Below are 8545 nucleotides of genomic sequence, written 5' to 3'. Positions count from 1 at the left end.
GTAAGGAATAGTGAAGAAAAAGGTGGATGAAAATATGACATTTATGAGTCCCAACACTCCACATGAGGTATGTATAGGTAAGAAACCCTCTCTTTCACATCTGAGGGTATTTGGTTGTGATGCATATATACATGTTCCAAAGGAGAAAATAACCAAGTTGGATAGTAAATCTGAAAGGTGCATCTTTATTTGGTATAAGGGTGGTTTAAAAGGTTATAAGTTTTGGAACCTAGAAATAAGTAAGGTTGTGTACATTCGAGATGTGGTGTTTAAAGAGATGAAATATGTTATTAAACATGAACTCCTACCAAAGAAACTTGAGAAGATAGAGTTTGAGCTAAAGGAGAGAATCAGAATTTACAGTAGAACAAGAATCAGAGGATGAAGAGCCACAAACTCCAATCGTGAGAATATAAGTTAGAGAAAGAAGGCAGCTACAAAGGTATAGTACATCTGCTTTCTGTTCAAATTTTACTTTATCTATTACTAATGATGATCCTAGAACTGTCCGGGAGGCAGTAGGTTCAGAGGATGAAAAACTCTAGAAAGAGGCCATGGTTGATGAAATGGCATATTTGGATAAAAATGAGGCTTGGGATCTAGTGGACTTGGGATATCAAATGCTATTATATTTATTTTATATTATATTCTATATCCTACATGTGCGTTGCAATTTCTACAATGGCACCCTAATAGACATGGAAGAGTACATGTTTTCGAGGTGTGATAGAGACATATTTCTCTAGATCCAAAACTTATCTCACATTCCTTTGATCATGATCTATACTTCCTTTCACAATTTGTTAATGAAGCTCTTATCAATATGTGAATCAAGGATGGGAAGCATCCCGGGCCCTAGATCTTCAAGGATATTGGGCATGGGTATGAAATTGTTTCATCACTTTAATAAGACATATTCATAGATAATATATGAGAGATTATATCACTTAGTTTGGGTTGCCAATAAAGTTGGAAGTCAATATATAACATGTTTTGTTTATTAATTCATTATGGTGGATGATGACTTAGTTGCTGAGTGGTGGTGGGCACATATATGGAAGGTGAAGCCTCTTGTGAAGAGTCATATATTCATGGGATTAATTATGAAAATGAGGTAGTTACCTGAGATCTAGTTTGGAAGCACCAAATTCAAGGGCCAAGTATATGTTATTTGTGTAGAGAGACAATGAAAGATAGGACACATCTACTTGTTCACTATTCCTTTTCTAGTTAGGTTTGGAAGGATGTTAAAGCTTGGTTGAAATTCAGGAACTTATAGGTGGGACATTCAATGGAAACTTGTTTGAGACCTTAGTCTACATGGAGGGGATTGAAGAATGTATGTCATCTATGGTTTTTGGTCTTATGGCCCGAAATATAGATATCTTGGAATGCCTACTGTTTAGCGAGGAATAGTTATTTGAGCCTTTCAAAAAAATTCTGGATTGAACAATATGTAAATTTTCATGGATTTTTTTTTCCAAGAGAAAGAAACCGCCATACTTTCATTAATTGAGTGGACTTAATTTATGACTGGTTTTAAACAGAATCGAATTTTGCAATTTCACCTAATGGAACTAGGAAGACTCTCCAAGAGAGCTTTATGATTGTATTAAACTTATGGCAAATTTATACACGTAGACAACCGTAGATTCTACAACAATATGTCGACTCTCTTTTATGATTCAACTACACCTGACAACTACTGCCACCTGCTGCCGACTAGCCATCATGGGAACATGCATTGGGTGGTGTTATTATTCTAACAAACCTCCCCTTAATCACGATGACCTAAATTTTAAAGTGCATGCTCGTCTTAGTCTCAGCTAGGCCTTACAATAGTACAAAAAAAAACATGATAAGGGGGCTTTCATTTTTGTTGTTGGTTTCACACAACACAACTTATTTTTGTTGCAGATATTCCTATCTGCCAACACTCCACTGGATACTCTCTGCGATCTACGCCACATAGGCTTTACGGTCGACACAATCTTCATCAACGAACACTCGGTTGCAGACACTCTTATAGGCCAACACTCCACTGGATCTACGCCACACAGGCGTCACAATCTTCATCAGTGGACACTCTGTTGCAAACACTCTTATCTGCCAACAGTCCACTGGATCTATGCCACACATGAGTCACAATCCTCATTAGCAGACACTCTTATATGCCAACACTCCACTAGATCTATGCCACATAGGCATCACAATCTTCATCAGTAGACACCCCATTGTAGACACTCTTATCTGCCAACACTCCACTAGATCTACACCACACAGGCATCACAATCTTCATTAGCAGACACTCGTTTGCAAACACTCTTACCTGCCAACACTCCACTGGATCTATGCCACACAGGCGTCAGAATCTTCATCAACGGATACTTGGTTGTAGACACTCTTATCTGCCAACACTCCACTGGATCTATCTGCGCCGCACAGGCCTCACGGTCGACACAATATTCATCAGCAAAAACTTGGTTTGAGACACTCCTATTTTCCAACACTCCACTAGATACTATCTGTGTCGCATAGGCGTCACGATCGACACAACCTTCATCAGCGGACACTCGGTTGCAAACACTCCTATCTGGCAACACTCCAATGGATAACTCTCTGCGCCACACAGGCTTCACGGGCAGCAGAAACCTCTTCACCGGACACTCCACTGGAAACAATACTCTCCAAAATTGTCAATAGTAGGGCAGACTCCACTTGCCCTTCACAATCACCGATCCCTCCTATGGCTCTTCACACCACAGAGCCCACAACTATGCACACCATCGAGCTTACAGCTCTAGGTCTAATCTCACACGCTTCTAGGCTCACCCTTATGCCCTCTTCCAGATAACGTTGGACCTCACACAACTCCACAAGCTCTACAAGGCGGCCTCTCAACAGCTCACTTGAGCTCTGTCTCCAATGCAAAATCAACAGGATGGCAATCTCCACACATCGATTGATCTTCACAAGCTCTTCGTTACACAATACACAATGATTAACAGTTGCAGCTACCTCAGGCTGCCATCATCCTTGGCACAACAGGGGCAAAATCCACGACTTTACACACTCCAAGTTGTGGCTCTCAACTATAAGAAATCCTGCCTCTCCTTTGCCGAAACTTTGCAAGAAACAACTCTATTCCATAATAGATGAAAGCATGACTCACAGGCTTCTCAGATAGTCTGCACTCTGTATTTCGCTTCAACACACAAATCCACTTCTCATAGATGACAACGCCCAAGCTCCCACACATAAGGAGAAACAACTCTTACAACAGATCCTGCATGGTCTTCTGTGGCTTTGTGGCTGTCTTAATGCTCACCACACTTCCACACACCAATTTTCCACGCTGCCTCTCTCTCTCATATGAAAGACAAAACTGAACACAAAAAAACACTTGCTAGACAGGTGCTCTGCTCTCCATGGCTCTATTAACATAAATTGTCTTCTAGGAAATGAAAGCGTCAATTTCTTTAAAGCCATGGTTTCTGTTTGAGTTACCACTAACCCTTATCGCATTCAACTATTTGGCGCTCTAGAAAATTCCTCCAGGAGGCATTATAAGGGGGGCTGTATCGAGCTACGATGACGTTCTTAGGACTCGACTAAGATTCCACCGTGATGGTCTGGTTGCTACTCTGGTTGTCCCTCGGGGTGGAAAAATTAGTCTTTGCCTTGGCGCCCCTCATAGTTTTGTCTGCCTTATCATAAGCCCTCACGACTTCTTTTGCGGTATCAAAAGTATCGAGCCAGACCCGGTTTTTCTTCCAGGGATCTCAGATCTCCACTGCAAATCGACCCCAAGGCCTCCTTCTCAACTCCTATACTACATCACAAATTCTTGGTCAACGTTCCAGGATGGTTATCCTCACCTCGGTCTCAGCGAGTAGAAGAGATCACTTGCACAGGCATTGAATTCATTCACCTTTTCAATTCATCTGGTGACATCTACTGACGATATGGCCCGGTGCTAACAATGAACCTAGCCTTCGCAAAGAATCATTTCTCCATAAAATCTAGCTCTTGCATAATAGTCGTTCGGAACACTCAAATGAAGATCCTCGACACAGAAACCAGTGAGTATCTCCCACACAATCAAGCCGACTAAATTTGCATCCGTGGCTTCACCTTCAACTCAACAATCTCCTGCGCGTCCATGGAGCTCAACACTAATACAATTACCCCAACCTCTTAGTCGCCTCTGCTTGGTTCACCAAGGTCCTCAGCAGGACTTTCATGGCGTCCTCGTTTTGGTCTCTCATAAGCAGCCAACGCGGTGACTCGGGCATCATCAGCACCGCTATCCCTAGGAAAAGCGGTAGAACGGCCTTGAGACCAATCATGACTCTCCAGTTCAAGTGCGTGGGGATCCCATGCAAAGTGTAGTTTGCAATGTAACCAATGAGAATTCCCACAATAATGAAAATCACATGAAAGCAAGTGAGCACCCCCGTGAAGCAGCGGGAGCCACTTCGGCTGTGTAGATTGGAGCTATGAGGAGGGCATATCTAACTCCTATGCTGACCACAAATCTCCCTACCATCAGCCATTCAAAGGAAGGAGACACTGTCATGACAAGCGCCCCAACTAGAAATATAAAAGCTACTAGAGCCATTGTCCATCTTCGCCCTATTGCATCTGAAGTTCTGCCCACTAAGGCAGAGCCCAAAAGGGAAATTATGTTCAACAATCCGATCAATACCTCCTCTTGCACGTCGTTGATCTTCATATCCTTTTTAATGAAGATAATGACGCCACTCATCACTCCAACATCATAGCCGAACAAAATTGAGTTTGTGGAAGCCAACATTGCAGATGCAATCACAAACTTGTTTCTAGGAATCTTCTTCGTTGGCTTTGAACTATCCATTTTCATGGCCTCCATACAACACGCAACTCCAAGCATGTATCAATATCAGCCTCCATACAACACATAATGCTCTTAGGTGGATCACAAACACAACAACGTAATAATGCAACTCACTGCCTCTTCACACTGCTCAACACCACCGAGCTTACTTGAACCAGCTCTGATATCGGTTGATGGAGCTGGGAAGACTCTCCAAGAGAGATTTTGATCCGGATTTAAGCAGGAACGCAATAGATTACAGAGATAACCATAAATACAGAGATGCGATAACCATAAAAACAGAGATGCAGCGGAAATAATACTTCATTTCATTAATGGAGAATACTGAAATATGCTTACAAATAGAAATAACCCAGCTAGGGCGATGGTAGCTTATCTCTGAGAAGAGATGTGTCGGCTACATGCCTCTGAACTATTTCGAATTGTATTACAATGAGGCTCGAGGGCCTATTTATTGTTGAGAAACAATGGAAAACCCTTCACATTCCAAAACCTAACCCTAGAAGATGAAACGCCAAATTGTGGGCCCCGTTTTTGGGTAAGTTGGTACATCAACTCCCTGGGGTCGTAACTTTGGCATACGATCTCCATTTTATGCGCATGATAGCCCGTTGGAAAGATCTCTATGAGGACTACAACGGAAAAGACAATTTTTTACCTAAAAACTCGCGGAGCAAGATTTCCCAAAAAACGTCGTTTAGGGCCTCAAAACGGCTCCGGAAGTTTAGGACCCGAAAAACTACTAAAAATAGTAAACTGCGCTATAATTAAGGAAACTGAAAATGTTGAGAGGAACAATGGTGGGGGTCCAGGTGGACTTGGCAGGTGGCCACCAATATCCACCTGGATCATTCCTCCCCCCTTAGGAAGCAATGGTCCCCATTGCGTTGAGTTCCTCCCTGAGATGAGGAAGCTTCTGCTGAGCTGGGTCTCTGGTGAGCTGTTCTGCAATCTCTGATGTGTCCAGAAATGGTGGGGAGCATGGTCGGAGACGGTCCACATTGAAAACTCGGTGCAAGCGAAGGAATGGCGGAATGCTGTGCTTCAAAGCTTTGTTTCCCGTAGCCTTGTTACTGGTGTAAGGACCATGTCGAAGTGGTCTGAGTTTCTGATGGGTTCTGGTAAGGCGCTCCCTCTGCAAATGTAACCAAACTTTTTCGCCCACCTGAAACTTGTGTGGTACCCCTCCGGGTAAGGAGAAGTTGTTCCTGTGTTCTGTCACGACTGTATCCCTCTATTGTTGCTGCTGTGTGGAGGAACCCTTCGCGGGAGTTATGGATGTAGCAACGATCTTCCCCTTACTTTGGGAGCGAACCAGACAGAAACTAAATTTCCTAGTCTGTGAGATGAGCTTGCTGCCTTTCTTAGCAGTGATCAAAGAGGTGGCGGTAGGAGGGGCTACCTCCGGTATCCTGTATAATGAATTATCCAAAGAAATGATGACGGCGCGAGGCCTTGACTCATACACAGCATGTCGCCTCCACAAGTATGGCTGGCCTAATAGTACATCACAAACATCCAGAGGTGTAACATCACACAATACCTCGTCTGTGAAGGGCTTGATGCTGTAGAGAAGGCGGCACTGCTAGCGAACTTTGAGATCTCGTCCTTCGTGAAGCCAACCGATACTGTACGGCTGTGGGTGTGGTGTAGTTGGTAGGCCCAACCGCTTCACGACCTCTACTGAAATGAGGTTCTTTTGGCTGCCACTGTCGATAATGAATTGCAGCAGCGAACCCTTCACCCACATCTGTGAGTGGAAAAGACGTTCCCCCTCCTCTGGATCTTCGGGCTCATTTTTCTGGATCTTGGCAGTAGCAACAGTGGCGCTGGGATCCGCATCAATGATCTGCTTCCCTTTTTCATTCCCCTTGTCGGGTTCTGACTCAGAGTCGGAACATGCATCTGATTCGGAAGCCTTCAACTCGGCCACCAGCGACTGCTTGGTTCGACACTCACTTATGTTATGAGTGGGACTCTTGTGGAACTCACACCACTTTCCTGTGTCCTTCTTCAGCTTCATGGTGTTGTTCTTTTCTTGCAGCTTAGAGGGTTTGTCTTGGGTCACCGCGCCTTGGCTTTGTCCTTTGGGCTTCGGATTTGCAGATCCAAAGTCTCGCTTCTTCTGTTTGAACTTTTGCTCGATTTTGACAGCGTATCGGTATGCTGTGCCGAGTGAGGAGATGTTCAAGAACTCCATCTCTTCCTGGATGTATCTGTGTAGGCAGCCGCGGTATTTGAGTACCAGATGCAGCTCAGAATCTTTGATACCCAACTGTGTGCGAAGGGTATGAAAAATATTTGTGAACTCTGGTACATCTTGGTCTCGTCCCTGCCGCAGTGTGGTCCATTTGATGTATTTGTCCTCATAGCTTTTGACAGGGTAGTACTGCTCCTTGATGGCATCCCGGAAGTCATTCCAAGTGGGTGCAGCTGAAAACAGTGAGCCTGTACTTTCATCCTTCTGCTCGCAGTATGTTTCCCACCAGTCCTTGACGTGGGGGGCTGCTTTGAGAAGAGCGAAAACAATCTTTTCCCGACTTGAAAATTCATGAACAGAAAAATACCCATCTAGCAGATTTAACCATTTATCTACGGCATCTGCGTCTATTTGACCCTCAAAGATGGGGATTTCGAAATTAACTTGTACCTTAAATGGTGTGGCGTTTCTAGAGTAGCTGTTGGAAGCCGATGCGTCGCCTCTGGGTAGTCGTTGAAGGATCTGCGCAAAGCTATCCATCATCGCGTTCCTTTGCCGCTCGAGGGCTTCTTCGAGCAATATTCTGATAGGATCTCCTGCCCCATCGTCTTTCTTCTCATCCGCCATGGGAGGTCGTTGAGATTTGCGAGGTTGGTCTTGCAAAGGTTCGATCAATTCAAGCCCTAACTCCTTATATCCCGACCTCGTTGGGGACATGTAAAGAAAAACAGAGAAAAAGCAGACCGCTCTGATACCACTGATCCGGATTTAAGCAGGAACGCAATAGATTACAGAGATAACCATAAATACAGAGATGCGATAACCATAAAAACAGAGATGCAGCGGAAATAATACTTCATTTCATTAATGGAGAATACTGAAATATGCTTACAAATAGAAATAACCCAACTAGGGCGATGGTAGATTATCTCTGAGAAGAGATGTGTCGGCTACATGCCTCTGAACTATTTTGAACTGTATTACAATGAGGCTCGAGGGCCTATTTATTTTTGAGAAACAATGGAAAACCCTTCACATTCCAAAACCTAACCCTAGAAGATGAAACGCCAAATTGTGGGCCCCATTTTTGGGTAAGTTGGTACATCAACTTCCCAGGGTTGTAACTTTGGCATACGATCTCCGTTTTACGCGCATGATAGCCCGTTGGAAAGATCTCTATGAGGACTACAACGGAAAAGACGATTTTTTACCTAAAAAATCGCGGAATTTTAGGGCCTTAAAACGGCTCCGGAAGTTTAGGACCCGAAAAACTGCTAAAAATAGTAAACTGCGCTATAATTAAGGAAACTGAAAATGTTGAGAGGAACAATGGTGGGGGTCTAGGTGGACTTGGCAGGTGGCCACCAATATCCACCTGGATCAGATTTACGATTGTATTAAACTTATGGGAAATTTATACATGCAAACATTCATAGATTTTCATGGGAACAAGCATTGGGCGGTGTGAT

The 8545-nt window shown here is 43.8% G+C and overlaps 1 pseudogene; it reads right to left on the bottom strand.

Annotated features, from left to right (window-relative positions):
* Window positions 1-4184: 4184 nt before the first annotated feature.
* Window positions 4185-4876, bottom strand: LOC149166393 (putative polyol transporter 2 pseudogene; annotated as a pseudogene).
* Between the last annotated feature and the right edge of the window lie 3669 nt (window positions 4877-8545).

Source organism: Pinus tabuliformis, chromosome 5_1, assembly GCF_031772625.1.
Source record: "Pinus tabuliformis cultivar Carrire ecotype Pingquan chromosome 5_1, CPIR1, whole genome shotgun sequence".
Lineage (NCBI taxonomy): Eukaryota > Viridiplantae > Streptophyta > Pinopsida > Pinales > Pinaceae > Pinus > Pinus tabuliformis.
This window is presented reverse-complemented; position numbering and strand designations above follow the sequence as displayed.